This window comes from Stenella coeruleoalba (genome assembly GCF_951394435.1).
Source record: "Stenella coeruleoalba genome assembly, chromosome: 15".
Lineage (NCBI taxonomy): Eukaryota > Metazoa > Chordata > Mammalia > Artiodactyla > Delphinidae > Stenella > Stenella coeruleoalba.
The window spans coordinates 47,369,068-47,386,889 of record NC_137161.1 but is presented as its reverse complement, the minus strand read 5'-3'; the positions used below and the strand labels follow the sequence as shown (position 1 = coordinate 47,386,889).

The 17,822-nt window shown below is 46.6% G+C and overlaps 1 long non-coding RNA gene across 2 annotated transcripts in view; it reads left to right on the top strand.

Moving 5' to 3' along the window:
* The first annotated feature begins 2,634 nt into the window (after nt 1-2,634).
* The window catches only part of LOC307198914, a 32,313-nt gene continuing 17,125 nt past the window's right edge, over nt 2,635-17,822 (top strand). The window contains exons 1-2 of one of the 2 annotated variants that reach the window (XR_013831714.1): nt 2,635-3,071; nt 7,429-7,540. This is a non-coding gene — a long non-coding RNA (uncharacterized lncRNA). The remainder of the gene's footprint in view (nt 3,072-7,428; nt 7,541-17,822) is intronic. The other variant, XR_013831713.1, reaches the window with a different exon arrangement.

Genomic DNA, 17,822 nt, shown 5'->3' with positions numbered 1-17,822 from the left:
TTGTATCCATTCAGCCAATCTGTGTCTTTTGGTGGGAGCATTTAGTCCATTTACATTTAAGGTAATTATCGATATGTATGTTCCTATTCCCATTTTCTAATTGTTTTGGGTTCGTTATTGTAGTTCTTTTCCTCCTCTTGTGTTTCTTGCCTAGAGAAGTTCCTTTAGCAGTTGTTGTAAAGCTGGTTTGGTGATGCTGAACTCTCTCAGGTTTTGCTTGTCTGTAAAGGTTTTAATTTCTCCATCAAATCTGAATGAGATCCTTGCTGGGTAGAGTAATCTTGGTTGCAGGTTTTTCTCCTTCATCACTTTAAATATGTCCTGGCAGTCCCTTCTGGCTTGCAGAGTTTCTGCTGAAAGATCAGCTGTTAACCTTATGGGGATTCCCTTGTGTGTTATTTGTTGTTTTTCCCTTGCTGCTTTTAATATGTTTTCTTTGTATTTAATTTTTGAGAGTTTGATTAATATGTATCTTGGCATATTTCTCCTTGGATTTATCCTGTATGGGACTCTCTGTGCTTCCTGGACTTGATTAAATATTTCCTTTCCCATATTAGGGAAGTTTTCAACTATAATCTCTTCCAATATTTTCTCAGTCCCTTTCTTTTTCTCTTCTTCTTCTGTAACCCCTATAATCCGAATGTTGGTGCGTGTGACGTTGTCCCAGAGGTCTCTGAGACTGTCCTCTGTTCTTTTCTCTTTATTCTGCTCTGCAGTAGTTATTTCCACTATTTTATCTTCTAGGTCACTTATCCGTTCTTCTGCCTCAATTATTCTGCTATTGATCCCATCTAGAGTATTTTAAATTTCATTTATTGTGTTGTTCATCATTGTTTGTTTCATCTTTAGTTCTTCTAGGTCCTTGTTAAATGTTTCTTGCATTTTGTCTATTCTATTTCCAAGATTTTGGATCATCTTTACTATCATTATTCTGAATTCTTTTTCAGGTAGACTGCCTATTTCCTCTTCATTTGTTAGGTCTGGTGGGTTTTTATCTTGCTCCTTCATCTGCGGTGTGTTTTTCTGTCTTCTCATCTTGCTTATCTTACTGTGTTTGGGGTCTTCTTTTTTCAGGCTGCAGGTTCGTAGTTCCCGTTGTTTTTGGTGTCTGTCCCCAGTGGCTAAGGTTGGTTCAGTGGGTTGTGTAGGCTTCCTGGTGGAGGGGACTAGTGCCTGTGTTCTGGTGGATGAGGCTGGATTTTGTCTTTCTGGTGGGCAGGTCCATGTCTGGTGGTGTGTTTTGGGGTGTCTGTGGACTTATTATGATTTTATGCAGCCTCTCTGCTAATGGGTGGGGTTGTGTTCCTGTCTTGCTAGTTTGTTTGGCTAGTTGTTTGGCATAGGATGTCCAGCACTGTAGCTTGCTGGTCGTTGAGTGAAGCTGGGTGCTGGTGTTGAGATGGAGATCTCTGGGAGATTTTCACTGTTTGATATTATGTGGAGCTGGGAGGTCTCTTGTGGACCAGTGTCCTGAAGTTGGCTGTCCCTCCTCAGAGGCATAGCACTCACTCCTGGCTGCAGCACCAAGAGCCTTTCATCCACATGGCTGAGAATAAAAGGGAGAAAAAGTAGAAAGAAAGAATTAGTATAAGTAGAAAGAAAGAAAGGAGGGAGGGAGGGAGGAAGGAAGGAAGGAGGGAAGGAAGGAAAAAAAGAAAGGAGATAAAGTAAGATAAAGGAAGATAAAATATAATAAAGTTATTAAAATAAAAAATAATTATTAAGAGAAAAAAAGAAAAAAGTTAAAAAAATGAAACAAAAATGGACGGATAGAACCCTAGGACAAATGGTGGAAGCAAAGCTATGCAGACAAAATCTCACACAGAAGCATAGACATACACACTCACAAAAAAAGGAAAAGGGGAAAAAAATCATAAATCTTGCTCTCAAAGTCCACCTCCTCAATTTGGGATGATTCGTTGTTTAAAGGAGGGAAGGAAGGAAGGAAGGAAAGAAAGAAAGAAAGAAAGAAAGAACGAACAGAAAGTAAAATAAAGTTATTAAAATAAAAAATATTATGAGAAAAAAAGAAAAAAATTAAAAAAACAAAACAAAAATGGACGCATAGACCCTAGGACAAATGGTGGAAGCAAAGCTATACAGACAATCTCACACGGAAGCATACACATACACACAAAAAGAGGAAAAGGGGAAAAAATCATAAATCTTGCTCTCAAAGTCCATCTCCTCAATTTGGGATGATTCGTTGTCTAAAGGAGGGAAGGAAGGAAGGAAAGAAAGAAAGAAAGAAAGAAGGAAAGAAAGAAAGAAAGAAAGAAGATAAAGTAAAATAAAGTTATTAAAATAAAAAATAATTATTAAGAAAAATTTTTTTTTTAAAAATGGACGGATAGAACCCTAGGACAAATCGTGGAAGCAAAGCTATACAGACAAAATCTCACACAGAAGCAGACACATACACACAAAAAGAGGAAAAGGGGAAAAACTAATAAATCTTGCTCTCAAAGTCCACCTCCTTAATTTGGGAGGATTGCTGTCTATTCAGGTCTTCCACAGATGCAGGGTACATCAAGTTGATTGTGGAGCTTTAATCCGCTGCTTCTGAGGCTGCTGGGAGAGATTTCCGTTTCTCTTCTTTGTTCTCACAGCTCCCAGGGGCTCAGCTTTGGATTTGGCCCCGCCCCTGCGTGTAGGTCGCCGGGGGGCGTCTGTTCTTCGCTCAGACAGGACAGGGTTAAAGGAGCCGCTGATTTGGGGGCTCTGGCTCACTCAGGCCCGGGGGAGGGAGGGGCACGGAGTGTGGGGCGGGCCTGCGGCGGCAGAGGCCGGCATGACGTTGCACCAGCGTGAGGCGCGCCGTGCGTTCTCCCGTGGAAGTTGTCCCTGGATCACGGGACGCTGGCAGTGGCGGGCTACACAGGCTCCCCGGAAGGGGGGTGTGGATAGTGACCTGTGCTCGCACACAGGCTTCTTGGTGGCGGCAGCAGCAGCCTTAGCGTCTCCTGCGTGTCTCTGGGGTCCGCGCTTTTAGCCGCGGCTCGCGCCCGTCTCTGGAGCTCCTTTAAGCAGCGCTCTTAATCCCCTCTCCTTGCGCACCAGGAAACAAAGAGGTAAGAAAAAGTCTCTTGGGTCTTCGGCAGTTCCAGACTTTTCCCCGGACTCCCTCCCGGCTAGCTGTGGCGCACTAACCCCTTCAGGCTGTGTTCACTCCGCCAGTCCTCTCCCTGCGCTCCGACGGAAGCCCGAGCCTCAGCTCCCAGCCCCGCCCGCCCCGGCGGGTGAGCAGACAAGCCTCTCGGGCTGGTGAGTGCCGGTCGGCACCGATCCTCTGTGCGGGAATCTCCTCGCTTTGCCCTCCGCACCCCTGTGGCTGTGCTCTCCTCCGCGCCACCCGCAGTCTCCGCCCGCGAAGGGGCTTCCTAGTGTGTAGAAACCTTTCTTCCTTCACAGCTCCCTCCCGCTGGTGCAGGTCCCGTCCCTATTCTTTTGTCTCTGTTTATTCTTTTTTCTCTTGCCCTACCCAGGTACTTGGGGGGTTTCTTGCCTTTTGGGAGGTCTGAGGTCTTCTGCCAGCGTTCAGTAGGTGTTCTGTAGGAGTTGTTCCACGTGTAGATGTATTTCTGATGTATCTGTGGGGAGGAAGTCGATCTCCGCGTCTTACTCTTCCGCCATCTTCCAGGAAGCCTCCCTGAGCATAATTTTTATATGCAGTGGGAAACCAAAAAATGCATGTGACTGCCTGTATTGTGATATCCCCTTTACTGTGATATCCCCTGTACGGTGATATCCCTTTACTGTGATATCCCCTTACTGTGATATCCCCTTTACTGTGATATCCCCTTACTGTGATATCCCCTTTATTGCGGTGGTCTGAAACTGAACCTGCAGTATCTCTGAGGTCTGCCCATACTAGCACTGTCATGTTCATTGCAGCACTTTTCACAATAGGAGAGATGTGGAGACAACCTAAAAGTCCGTAGAAAGATAAACGGACAAAGAAAATGTGTCCTATAAATACAATGGAATATTATTCAACCTTAAAAAAGAAGAAAATCCTTCAATATGCAACAGGTCATTGTACTCAGTGAAATAAACCAGTCACAGTAGGACAAATATATGATTCTATATATATGAGGTAGTGAAAATAGTCAAATCCATAAAACTGAAGACTGGAGTGTTGGTTCCCAGGAGCTGGGGGAGGGGGAAGTGAAGAGTTATTGATATTAATCAGCAGGCCTGAAGTTTCAGGTAAGGAAGATGAATAAACTCTAGAGACCTGTTCTACAACCTTGTACTACAGTCAACAATAATGTACTGTGCACAAAACATAAGAGGACAGATCTCATGCTAAGTGTTCTTACAATAAAATTTTTTAATAAAAAAGAAACATAAATTAGGAGTTTGGGATTAAAATATACACACTACAATATATAAAATAGATAGCTATCAATAACAAGGACCTACTGTATAACATAGGGAACTATACTCAATATCTTATAATAACCTATAATGGAAGAGAATGTAAAAAAAGAATATATTTTTATATATGTATATAACTGAATCACTTTGCTGTACACCTGAAACTAACACAACATTGTAAATCAACTACATTTCAACGAAAAATTTTAAAAAATCATGTTAAGTGGAAAAAACCCCACAAAACCACTTGACTTTTTAGGACAATATCAGAATGAAACAAACAAACCAAACAAAAACAAAAAGAGGGGGAAAAAAGGACACACATACTCAGGTCTGGAAGGTTTTCTTTGGCCTCTTGGGTTACATTTCTGGCACACCCCTATGGGCTGGCTGACTTGAAGCAATTTACTTAACCTCTCTGAGCCTCAGTTTTCCTGTCTGCCAATTGGGAATAACCTTGCCTCCCACGGTTATTGTGAGGTTTAAGTGAGCTGATCCCTGAGATAAAGCATTCAGGCTGCGCAGGCTCAGGGGGCCAGAGAGCACCTGCAGGCAGAGTCACCTGCTGTCTGGTGCATGGCAGAGGCAGAGGGGTGTGGCCGGACATCAGCAGTAAGTAGCATCCTCTACAGCCTCATGTACCCTTCCTGGCTGATGTGGATGGTGGGGGCCTGTGCTCAGGGGTGTGGAGTCCTGGGAAAAGACTAGACTTCTGCAAAGCTGGCAGGTGTGGGAGTGGGGGCATCCGGGGGGGCGGTGGTCAGCGTCAACATGTTCCTCCTGGAGGGCTGAGCCTGCAGGACCACACCCCAGTGGCGTTGTTACGCTGTGCTTGGAACTCGCCCCTTTCTCAGTTGATGTAATGTGACGAACTTTCCCACCAAACACCGTTAAACATCTAGAATCCATTTTACCCTCTGCTTTCTCAACATCACACAAGGCCCTTCATTATTATTTATTTATTTATTTATTTATTGCGGTACGCGGGCCTCTCACTATTGTGGCCTCTCCTGTTGTGGAGCACAGGCTCCGGACGCGCAGGCTCAGCAGCCGTGGCTCACGGACCCAGCCGCTCCGCGGCATGTGGGATCTTCCCGGACCAGGGCACGAACCCGTGTCCCCTGCATCGGCAGGCGGACTCTCAACCACTGCGCCACCAGGGAATCCCCCCTTCATTATTTTAAGAAATGAAATAACTCAGTTAAAATGTATTTGGAGAATTTTGCATCTCTGAGATGTTGAAAAATCTGAATAGGGCATCCCGACTATTTTGACTCAAAAGTAATAAAGCTTTAGGTTTAAAGAATACAGTTGAAACACTTCCCACTTTAATTGGTCCATGCCCCTATGCAAACACATCACAGACACTTAGGACCTGTCCGGGAGGCTGAGGCGTCACCATGTCATTAGGGTACCTGGGAATTAGGGTACCTCGGTTCTGGTTGTAGTGATGATTCATACCCTCTGAATTTATTTAAAAGTGGGTTTAGGATGATCTGTTCAATTTCCATTTCTTTCTTCACTTTTAAATTTTAATATTAAATACATGCAAAATAAGTTTTGTAATAAGAGTCACAAATGCGTGAGATCCTATACTCACCACCCAGCTTAAGTGTTGAAATATTAGCAATTTCTTTGAAGCCCTTATGCGGCCCTCCCATACCCTCCCGGCCTCCGGCCCCTCCTAGGGGTCATCACCACCTTGGGTTTTCTGTTTATCCCAACCTTGCTTTTATTTATAGTTTTATTACACATGTGAATATCCGTAATCAAGATGTTTAATTCTGCATGATTTTTCACTTTAAAATTGGATGCGTACCTACCTGTTCTTCTGGGACTTGCTTTTTCCCTTAAGATTATGTTGTTGAGATCCTTGCATTTTGTTTTTGAGTTCATTCGTTTGCATTATTCTGTGGCTGTCTATTAAATGACTAGACCGTATACCATCTAATTTCACGGTTTCTACTTGTCCAGTTTTTCTTTTTTCTCTATGCCTCCATTTTTCTGGATTGTTTTCTTTTCCTTTTCTTTTTTTTTTTTTAAGCTCCTTCAGTTGGTTTGGAAGTTTTGCACTCCATGTTTAATCTTGCCGGCTCCCTCTTTTTCCATCAGCCAAAGCAGTCTCTGCTTTTAAGGGTCCCTGTGATTGGATTGGGCCCATCTGCATAATTCCCTATCTTAAGGTCACCTGTTCTGTCTAATATGACCTAACCATGGGAGTGATACCTGTCATCCTCACAGGTTCCATGGATCAGGGCCAAACATCTTTGTGGCATCACGTTAGAAATTGTTCCGCAGCTGTGACGGTGTCTGACTAACAGGGTTGGCAGAAATGCCTCTATGTGACTCGTGAAGCTGGGTCGTGAGAGGTGACCCAGGCTCCCTCTTTGTGCACTGGCACGCTAGGAAGTCAACTTCCCGGAGTCCACCATGCTGTGAGGAAGCCACACCACACACAGGGGTCATGGGGGGCCCTCCAGCAGGCAGCCCCCTGTCCTGAGGCATCCCAGGTGCGGCCCCAGAACCGTGAGGGGCCAGCCCCCGCTGTGGAGTCGCTCCCAGTCTTCAGGTCCCCCCAGCCGAGGTCCAGACGTAGCAGAGCAGAAACGAGCCAGCCCCCTGGGCTCTGTTCAGATTCCTGACCTGCGAATTCAAGAGTCTAACGAAATGGTTGTCTTATGCTCTCCTTTGGGTGTAATCTCTTATGCATTGATGGTAACTGGGACAAATCTGAAGGTAGAAAAAAAAATCACATTTTCTCACTGACTTTTATTGAAGGGCTGGGGTGGGAGGGGGGCGGCACTGCTCAGCATACACCCTTACCCCGGGGGCTTCTCATATGTGATGAGAAACACAAATTTAAGTATTATTTAAATATTTGTTGAGAATCCCCTGGTGGTCCAGTGGTTACGACTCTGCACTTCCACTGCAGGGGGGCATGGGTTCGATCCCTGGCTGGGGAACTAAGATCCTGCAAGCCGAGAGGCGTGGCCAAATAAATAAATAATAAATAAGTAAATATTTATTATTTACATTTACCCTGTGCAGGACACTGATCGGGGTGCTGGGACACAGGTGCTGGATGGGGTTGGGGGAGCATCCCTCCCCCCATGAAGCTTAGAGGCTAGTGAGGAAGAACCAAAAACTAAAATCCAAGCAGGTAAATATTCAAGATGCTTTCAGATGTTGACACTCGTACAGAGGAGGGAGTGGAGCCCCGTGTCGGGGTGGGGCGGGGGGAGAGGCCCTTCTGACTGGGCAGCGGGTGAAGGCTGCCGGAAGGGGTAGCCGCTGAACCTGGGACATTCTGCTGTCATGCTTGTTTTGGAATGTGACTGCGTCCAGTGGGATTGCTATATTAGGAAACAAGTTTTGCATTTGCTGATGTGCGATTTCATTTGCAAAAACACTGGGGAAACACAGAAAACTGCACCCAGCTGAACTGAGCTGCGAAGGAATACAGTCGAGGCACACGCGTGGGCCTCCAGCACCTGCCGGCTCCCTGGGCTCAGGGCGTTCGTGACCTGCCATGCCCATGCATGGCTCCTGATCAGCCTCTGTCCGATTCCAGAAAACCTCCCCCCACCCCATTCACAGTAATCCCAAGCTACCACCCTGCCGACGTCCACTTCCACAAGCAAACTTCAGGCCTTTTTCTAGGTTAAGGGACACAGTTATGGTCATATTTATGTATTTCTCAACCACTTACATGTGTAAAACTGGGCCACCATTCTTATTAGGTTCCAATCTTTTTTTTTTTTTTTTTTTGTGGTACACGGGCCTCTCACTGTTGTGGCCTCTCCCGTTGTGGAGCACAGGCTCCGGACGCACAGGCTCAGTGGCCATGGCTCACGGGCCCAGCTGCTCCGCGGCATATGGGATCTTCCCGGACCAGGGCACGAACCCGTGTCCCCTGCATCGGCAGGCGGACTCTCAACCACTGCGCCACCAGGGAAGCCCAGGTTCCAATCTTTTTTAATGCGTCACTGACAGTTTTGAATGCTGTGCCCCAGGCCCATGGCCCTGTAAACCCTGTGGTTTGGTTGGCATGATTCTGCACAGCTCGGTGACTTTCAGGAAGACGTAGGCCATGTTGTAGCAGGACTGGCTGTACAAGAAGGATGTTGGAGATCCTGGGAGTCTTGGAGCGACAAGGCCACTGTCCCAGAGGCAGGAGCGGGCTTCGTGTGCCTGACGAGCAGGGTGACTGCCTGACAGGGCAGAGGGCGACAAGAAAAGATAAAGAGGGGACAACCGGGGGGCGGGGGGGCTGGGTCATTTGGGGCCTTCTAGTCCATAGTGAGGAGTTTGGATGGGGCACAGTGGAGGGATCAAATATACCATCAGCCTCATCACTGGTGGAGCTGGACCAAGGGGCACAGGGGAGGGGGAGGGGAGGAGAGGGGTCAGCTGTGTGCTGCCCCCTGTGGGCAGGTGTGTGCAAGGTCTCTCAAGGAAGCACCAGCGGGGGTGGGGTAATGGGTTTCCCCCAACAACTTCAATTCACTTTTTTTTTGCTTTGCACCAGCGCACAGCCCAGTGCTCAGGGGTGACTAGGAGAAGTGGGGCATTCCCCCTGGGTGACATCTTCACCATTACCTGGTCCCACCTCCACTCCAAGAGGGGAATGATTTACTTACGTTCATGATGGCAAACCTGGGACTGGAAACCAAGTCTAAGTCTTAATTGATTCATTGATGACTGATTGATTGATTGGCAGTGGGTGAAGGCACAGGTTTTCACTTTCCCGGGGGAGCAGTGCCTTACATTCCTATGTTGTTAATAATACCCACATTGAAGGGATTTGAAGAAATTGTGTTTCTTGCCACCAATATCTGCCCATAAGCATTATGAACTTCCTTGGCTACCTTAGAAATTTTTCATTACGACATTATTCCCATTCAGAAATGTTGGCGTCCTTGACTTTCTAATGCTCTCAAGGACAAAGCTGTGCTACTCTCTTTGATCTCCCTGTGATTGGGGTGCCTTAATTCTGGGAAGTCTTTTTCCGGCACCAGGATGGGGATATAGCAGGGTTGATATGTAATTAGTGGAGGAATTCCAGGTGAGCTGTGAGTGGCAGAAGAGAATTACAGTGGCTCTATCCTATGGGTGGGGAAACCGAGGCAGGAGGGGAGGATAACCTACAGCACAGCAGGTCTCAGGTGTCCAGAATGCATGACTCTACTCCTGTCTTCCACAACCTCACTTCCTAAGCTACTCCTCACCCAGACAGAGGGACCAGCGCCCTCTAGGTTTTAGCCATCAGGTGATGCTGGTGGGCTCTTCCCTGGGCATTTAGTTTCTTCACACTGTTTAGGGATTCTGCCGTGAACCGGAGGTCTCTCTTGGTCTTCACTGAGGCTCTTCCTCCCCAACTGCCCATACCCCTCCTTCTTCCAAAAGGACCTGGTGTGGGAACTCGCAAGGACCTTCCCTCAGACCTGCCGAGCTTGCGCCATCATCCCTGCCCGTCTTCTGGCTCATCGCCACCATCCAAACCCCTCACATTCCTAAGGCCTGGGTACATCTTGCTTCTGCCATGAATATCTCCAGTGATTCCAACACTTGCTGACTCCCCTGTCTATATAGGTCTGTAGTCTTTACATCCAAGTCAGAAATCTTTCATTGATGAAGAATAGATTCACACTCAGATGAGCTCAAATTAAGAAATAACAAAATAAAGGTAGTCTGTGGGAAATTTATTCAAGAATTCAGGAAGGAATAGGCATGGGTTGAATGACTAGGCTTCACGATGCGTGTGAATGGGTCAATTCTGAGAAGGGAGCTGGCCTTTCCTGCATCTCCAGCTCCACCCCACTGCTCCCTCCTTATTTGTTTCTCTCTGTTATTTTTACCCAATCTTTACTTCCCCATGGCTCCCCTGTCCTCAAGTCGTGATGCTCACTGCACCCACAACTGACCAGAAACCTTCCTCTTAATCTCTTGGTTCCAATTCTTGGGACGAGAAGACTTTGGTTGACCCAGTTTACCCTTTTGAACCAGGGCACACAAGCTGTAAGTCTGGCCAGCCAATGGACCACTCCACCCTGGGTCAGGGGTCCGTCCTCAATCAGTGGTGACCCAAAAGCTTAGGGTGACATGGCATGACACCCATTGATCTGGGGGTGCATGAATGGAGGCCTCATTAAAGGGGTGTGTGCGGGGTAGGGGGTAACTTGGCATCTTCAGTTCCACAGAGTTTAGTACTTAATGGTCCTTGTAATGCTTCATACGTCTTACTCTTGCCTCCTTTATGAGATGGGCCCCGGCTGGCTCATCTGTCAAACAGTCCCTGTTCTGCTTGACCCGAACTTTCCACAGTGTTGTGGAGAGGATCAACAGAACTGATGTCTGTTTTAAACATGAAATGTCAACCTGAGTGTCCAATGAAGGGCAATTGATTAAATGAATTAAGGCAGTCCTGTACAATAGAAAACTATTCTACTATTAAAATGAAGTAGCTGCAGAATATTTATGTGGAAGATGCTTAAGACATTGTTAAATGGAAGAAAATGAATTCTAAACAGTGTAAACATGATGATTTTGTTTGTGAGTATGTGTACACACACACACACACACACACACACACACACACACACACACACACACACATTCATCCTTGTATGTGGAAAGATGCTCACCAAAATATCAACAGTGATCCAACCTGGGTGTTAAGATTACTGATGATCTAAATTTTATCCTATTTGCTTAGCTATATTTTAATTTTTTCTGTGATAAGCATTTATCGCTTTTGCAATAAGAAAACGAAATGAAAGGAACTACTGTGTAATGCAAGGATGTAATTTCCTGAAGGATAAGCTGTTTTTTTCTTTTTTAGATCTCACTGCAATCAATAATGTGGGGCTCCCTTAAATCTTACCTGGAAAAGTTGTGTATATATATACATGTCTATGCCTGAATGTGTATGCATGTAAAAATGTGATTACCTTTCAAACTACACTGAATGGCTTTCTTAGGTTGAGCTTCCAAGGAGTCAGTAGTTTACTTGAGAGGTGATCCCAGGAAGTACTGATAGGAGAGCAGGGAAGTGAGACAGAGAATGGAAGAAAAACACAGCCTGTGTGTTATTGAGCACCTGGGGGGCCATCCCACTGGAGAACTCCGAGACAGTGAGAAACTTGCCTCAGAGTTGACTCCTCCAAGGTGCGGGGAAGCTGGGACATTTGTCCACTGCTCCTATCTGCTAACGGTTTAAGACTGCTTCCAGAGAGTGTTTCCTCTGGTGCTTCCAGCCTCCAGTGCCCAGGCAGACAGGGCTCCAGGGACCAGAAAAGGCTCCTGGTCTGGCAAAGCCTCTTACAGTTGGAAGGTGTTGAGTTGACATACACGAGAATGGTAAGTCTCGAGGGAGTGTGAGCTGGGTACTAACAGCATCCTCGGCAATGGCGTTCTGCTTTTCTTACCAGCACTACCCCGCCGGGTTTTTCTTGAATTTCTGGCCTGGTGGGCCTGGCACTGTGGCAGGAGGGAGAAGGAAGGTCGAGATGTAGAAGGCCTACAAGGGAAATGCTATGACTGTGCTTGTTGCTACCCTGTCACCCACCAAACGCCTGAGTGTTCATTTTGAAAGCCAACCTTCCCTGGTGATGCCGGGAATATTTGAAACAAAAGTTGTGAAATCCAGGTTTCATCACGAGCCCACTTTGGCCAGCGAAATTGAAGAATGCACCAGGAAAACAAGATGCACTTGGAGATGTTTACTTATGAGTTTGGAAGGTCTTTTTTATTTTTTATGATGTGTTTGGACTCTTCTGCATATAAGGCAGATTCCATCAACCCGAGTCTATAAAATCCCTCGCCGTTCATTTTATGATGTGTTTGAAATACCGAAGGCTGAATTATTAGTTGATGATTTGTCCTTTTTTTTTGACACCCCAGCTGGGGATTATCCTTCCAAAAATAGGCTTGCTAACTTCTTGGAGACCCGTGACCATGATTGCTGGTTACATCTGTGCACCAGAACAAACAAATATTTATTTATTGGGCCAAGTGGGTAGCAACAGATTTCTGGAACTTAGAAGCTCTAGGAAGAACATAGACTTGTAGAACTAGACTAGAATCACACATTCGTTTTTTTAATTAATTAATTTATTTTTTGGCTGTGTTGTCTTCGTTTCTGTGCGAGGGCTTTCTCTAGTTGCGGCAAGCGGGGGCCACTCTTCATCGCGGTGCGCGGGCCTCTCACTATCGCGGCCTCTCTTGTTGCGGAGCACAGGCTCCAGACACGCAGGCTCAGTAGTTGTGGCTCATGGGCCTAGTTGCTCCGTGGCATGTGGGATCCTCCCAGACCAGGGCTCGAACCCGTGTTCCCTGCATCAGCAGGCAGATTCTCAACCACTGCGCCACCAGGGAAGCCCTAGAATCACACATTTTTCATTTTATGGTCGAGGAAACTGAGGCCCAAAGTAACCCCAGCAGATGTGAGGGGGCACTGGAGTGAAACTCCACTGTCTCTTCCTGGGAAGTAGCCCACGCATGAGGGTTTGATTAGTTGGCTGGTAAACGATGCTGATTTTGTAATTCCGTGATTCATGTAAATTGTCCAGTCAGGCCCCGGTGTGGACTCTGGTGGAGTCTTCCTCTCCTCGGCCACTGAGTGCTCTGGCAGTGATGTCAGCCTCTGAAGCTTTCCTGAGTCTTTTCCTTTCTTAGATTCTCCTTCTTCCTCTCCTTCAGGAAAAACAGGCTGATTACTTAAGGGCATTGCCAATCAGCTAGAACAAGTCATCCTGTGTTCCTCCTATAATATTTTGGAGTGTTAGGGATGAGATAAAGAGATGGCTGGGAGCCTGTACACTTGCGTTCAGGCTGGTCTACTTCCCATCCCTGTGGAGGCAGTTTTGAGGATAAATTAATTAATGTGTGCAAGGAAACCACTCTGTTGTGAGATTGAGTTCATCAGAGGTTAAATGTTCAGAGGGAGAAAAGGAAGTGGGTCTCCTCCAGGATTCAAGCAGAACATCAATTAAGGTCGAGGTACCATGTGTCAGAGCTACATGCCGGCTGCTGTAGGAAGGCAGGGGCTTAGCGCCAGGCAAGGATAAGGTGGGCGGATTCTGGAGCCCAAGCCTTGGCAGTGCATGTACAAATGGGGCTGAGAACTTTAGGTTACTAAGCTAAGAAAATAACCTTTTCAGCCTCCAGGCATTCATTGGTAAAACTGGGATAATTTTCTTTTATTTCTTGGGTAGATTAATTAAGATAAAATAGAACAAGCACATAGAACAGTGCAAAGAATGTAGTAGCATTCAGTAGATGTTATCTATTATCTATTTATCTATCATCTTTCTGTCTGTTATCTATCTATCTATCTATCATCAGCATCATTAACACCATCAACAATAATGGCAAAGTAATGACCAACAGACACAGCTTCCTCTTTCATCTCCTCCCAGAGGCTTTGTGTTTTCATGCTCATGTCTAGCTCTGTGCTCTTGCTTCCAAGGGAATTTTGAGCAGAGCTGTAGCTCACTTCCCTTGGCCGCTGCCGTCACCTGCTCTGCACCTGTACAGACACGGGGCTCAATCCCTCTGTCCCCACCACCCAACCACCCATGCAAGGTCTCTGCAGGCACTTACTGCAGGCCCTTGGGGGCTTGGGGGGCCCATGGGGCAGCAGCACTGTGGCAGACCTGCTTTGTCCCTAACTAATAGCCATTCCTCCTTCTTTGTTAATTACAGAACCCCAATTTTGTTTGTGGTGGTGACATGCTCAACTGAAAATAGTCACTTCCTCAGACTCCCTTGTAGCTAAGAGTGTGACACACTCTGTCTAACAGGGTGAGCCTTTGCTTTCCTGATAGAGACACCATATCCTGACGCCTTTGTTCTTTTATCTTCTTTCTGCCTGGGAGGTGATTGGGATGCCTGGAGGTACAGCAGCCTCTTTGTGACCATAATGGGGAAAAAAGCATATGCCAAGGAAGACAGAAAGAATTTTTGCTCTTGAGGACATTACAGAGCAGCTAGACCATCCCTGAACGTCAAATTTGGACTTACTGTCATGTAAAAAAAAAAAAAAAAAAAAAAAACTTCCATTTGTTTAGGCCTGAGTCAAATGCTACCTTAACGTGAAGACAAACGCCAGCCTAAACTGAAGACTGCGTTTCCTGTTTTATTACACAGGTCTCCAGCTTTTTCTCCCAGTGTGGGGTCCAGCTTCCAGCTATTATCCCACCTTCTATTCCCAGCCCCATCCTGATCAGCAACTCCAAAATTTCCTCACACTTTGTTATCCAGAGAAATCTAGTGCTTTTTACATCTTTATTTCCCAGTTCCTTCACTTCCTTAAAGATTCATAAGACTGTCAAGGAAAGGAGCACTACTGACATGAATCAGGATGCCTGTTTACCTTGGGAGAGAGAATTGGTTAAAGCTAGTATTATTCTACATTATATACATTTATAAACATTTTATAGAGTAATATCATTCATTGCACGCTCATTTTAAATTCTTAAATAAACTTGCTTCATGATTGGACAGTCAGTGTGTATAGGGGGAAAGAGGATTCAGATTCAAAGAAAAGGACTAAGGAAGCTTTTTAATTCTGGCTCTGATAAACAGCCCAGGGAATTAAAGGGGTTTTCTTAAAAGGAAAAGAAAAGCCACTCTTTCCTTCAACGGAGCTGGACAATAGCTGTGTTGGAAAACAGAGACACACATTAAGGGTCTGGCCTTCTCTAGACAGTGCTGGGCTCAGCTTAACTTTGCATACAGTTAGGAAGTATAGTTATTTATAAACGGAATTCTTTTAGAACAAAGATTTGCAGTTTCCCAAGCTCATGGTAGATTATATGTCTGCTTCTCTTGGTTTCACACGTCACACACACACACAGAAAATCATCTGATTTCTGGGCACAGGTGTGGGTCCTAGAGGCCTCACCCCCCCCGACCCCCATTAGAGAGATTCACGGGTGGGGTCCCAGCTCTCTCCAAGCGCTGTTCATTAGTTTCAGAAGGGTAAGAGTGGGCTTTTCCTGAGCCCCTCCTCTGGGCCAGGCACTGCGATCTTAGTAACTCTGCCCTAAGCCCCCCGCAGAGAGCACTGCTGGCACTGGGCGGACTGGATCCCAGAGGGGACAGCTGACCAGTCCAGGTCACGTGCCAAGAGACCCAAACCCGCCTGTATTAGACTCCAGAGCCTCTTAATCGCCATGGTGCGATGATCTGTTTCTCTTGTAGTTTACTTTTGGGCAAACTTCTCATTTGAGAATAATTTTAATTTTTAATAATTTAAAATTTTAATAAAATTAAAATTTTAATATTTTAATTAATTTATTTAAAAATTTTATTGGAGTATAGTTGATTTACAATGTTGTGTTAGTCTAGCTTCATTCTAAGAAAAAAGGTTTCACCATTAAGGAAAAACTGGGTTTTTTTTTGTCCACACCATGTGGCTTGTGGGATCTTAGTTCCCTGACCAGGGATCGAACCCAGGCCCTCGGCAGTGAAAGTGCGGAGTCCTAACCACTGGACCACCAGGGAAGTCCCTGAGAATAATTTTAAATGTGCAGGAAAGTGTGGGAGACAAGTTCCCATGTGGCTCTCCATTGTGAACAACTGACATTGCCTTTGCTTCCGTTTTATTTTCTTTCTTTTCCTCTTGAATCCTAAGATTCCCCTTTGGACTATGAAAAATTGTTTCTTTCCCTGCTTTTTTTTTTTTCTTTTTCTTTAACCTTGGCCTGCCTGATGCCTTCTTTTGAAGGGGAAGCTGACCTAGAACTGTGGAGAACTGACCTCTCAGAGAGGTGAATGCTCTGGCCTGGGAGAGAGAAGGGCAATGAGATGCCCAAGAAACCAGCCAGCCAACCTCCCGTGGGCTGTGCTAGCAGCAGCCGAGCCCACGGAGGCCTGGCCGTTGGGAGGACCCGTGGGGAGTTTTCCAGTGAGAAAGCCAACAAGAGCTGCTTTTCTTGAACAGTCCTGTTTGCTTTAGACTATTTGTACCAGCTTTTCAGCAGAAGACAAAGACGTGTTCATGAAAGCTCCAGCACGCCGCTCTGTTCTTGCATTGCTTATCTAAAATGGCAAAGCTCCTTAAAGGCAGGGGGACCCCTGGTCTCCTGCATGTTGTCAGCCCGGCAGGCAGCCCAACACTTTGTTCAACGAACCCAGGAAGAAGGTAGAAAACCAGACCTGCGACATCAACCTGGGAGCAGCTGGAGTGAGAGAGGCCAGTGGCTTATCGCATTGTGTATGTCCTTTTCTCCACCCCCAACCCGGAGCCTCGTGTCAGTTAGTCCCCATTGAGAGCACTGCTGTTTCCCAGGCTGTGATCTCACGCAATCACAGATGGGATGGTGGACCCCAGCAGGAGGAGTGGGCCAGGTGCCCATTGAATGCATCCTGTTGCCAGCCATGCAATCCGTATCCTCACGCCTTAGCCTGGTACCCAGGCTTTTCCCATCACATGGCCCGTGCCCACACCCTTGTGTGTGTGTCCCGACTCAGTTGGGGTGGGGACAGGGGTCTGCTGCCCTACACCAGGGGCTAGGAGCAGAGTTCCCCATGGAAGCGGGTGAGGGTAGGGCATGCAAAATAGGAGATTCTTAAAAATGTGTGAATTCAAGGCATGAAAACACCTTCACACACACACACACACACACGCACACACACACACACACACACACGCACACACACACAACCTTAGGCTTATCTGTAAGGCTTTATGGGACTGGACCTGCTTAGGGTTTTCATTTAGGAACAGTAAGAAGATTCAGGAGATTGTCCAACACATTCTCCCGTCCCTGATCACATTGAAACTCTTTCATCTCTGCCAGAGGCAGTAAGAAGGCCTATTTTCTTAAAGTTCAGCCAACAAGGGAGTTCTCCCCTCCCACCCGACTTGGCAGTTGTTAGTAGTAATTCACTAAGAGTCGGCCAAAGCAAGAATGACTAAAAGCTTACCTCGGGCGAACGCCAGAGCTCAGCCCCCGTGGGTGCACAGGGAAACCCTCGTGATTTGCAATATGTAAAAGCCTTCAACTGGCTACTTCCACCTCCTTCCGAAAATAGAACTTGTCCACTTAAAATGTGATGCTACCCACCCCAGGGAGTCCTCCTTCCGCCCGGTCCCACTGTGCTGTGTGTGCACGAAGAGCCAGCCAGGTGTCGCCTGGAGATGAGCTTGCGGGACGGTCACCGGGGAGGACTCAGCCAGGCTGCTGGATGAATGAGAGAGTATGCGTGTGCGCATGCACACGTGTGCCCATGCATGTGCCACTTGTCTCCACAGGGTGTTTGTGTTTCAGTGGAGGCTTGTGCAGAGGCAACGAGAATCCCGGCCCGGGACTGTCTGCGCTCGGCATTAGCGTCCGGTTGTTGTTGCTTTGTCTTTCAGGTTTGGGGACCTCTTGCTTGGTTTCTGTCCCCCTTTCCCCTCCCCTCTGTCTCCACCTTCTCCCTCTCTGTTACTC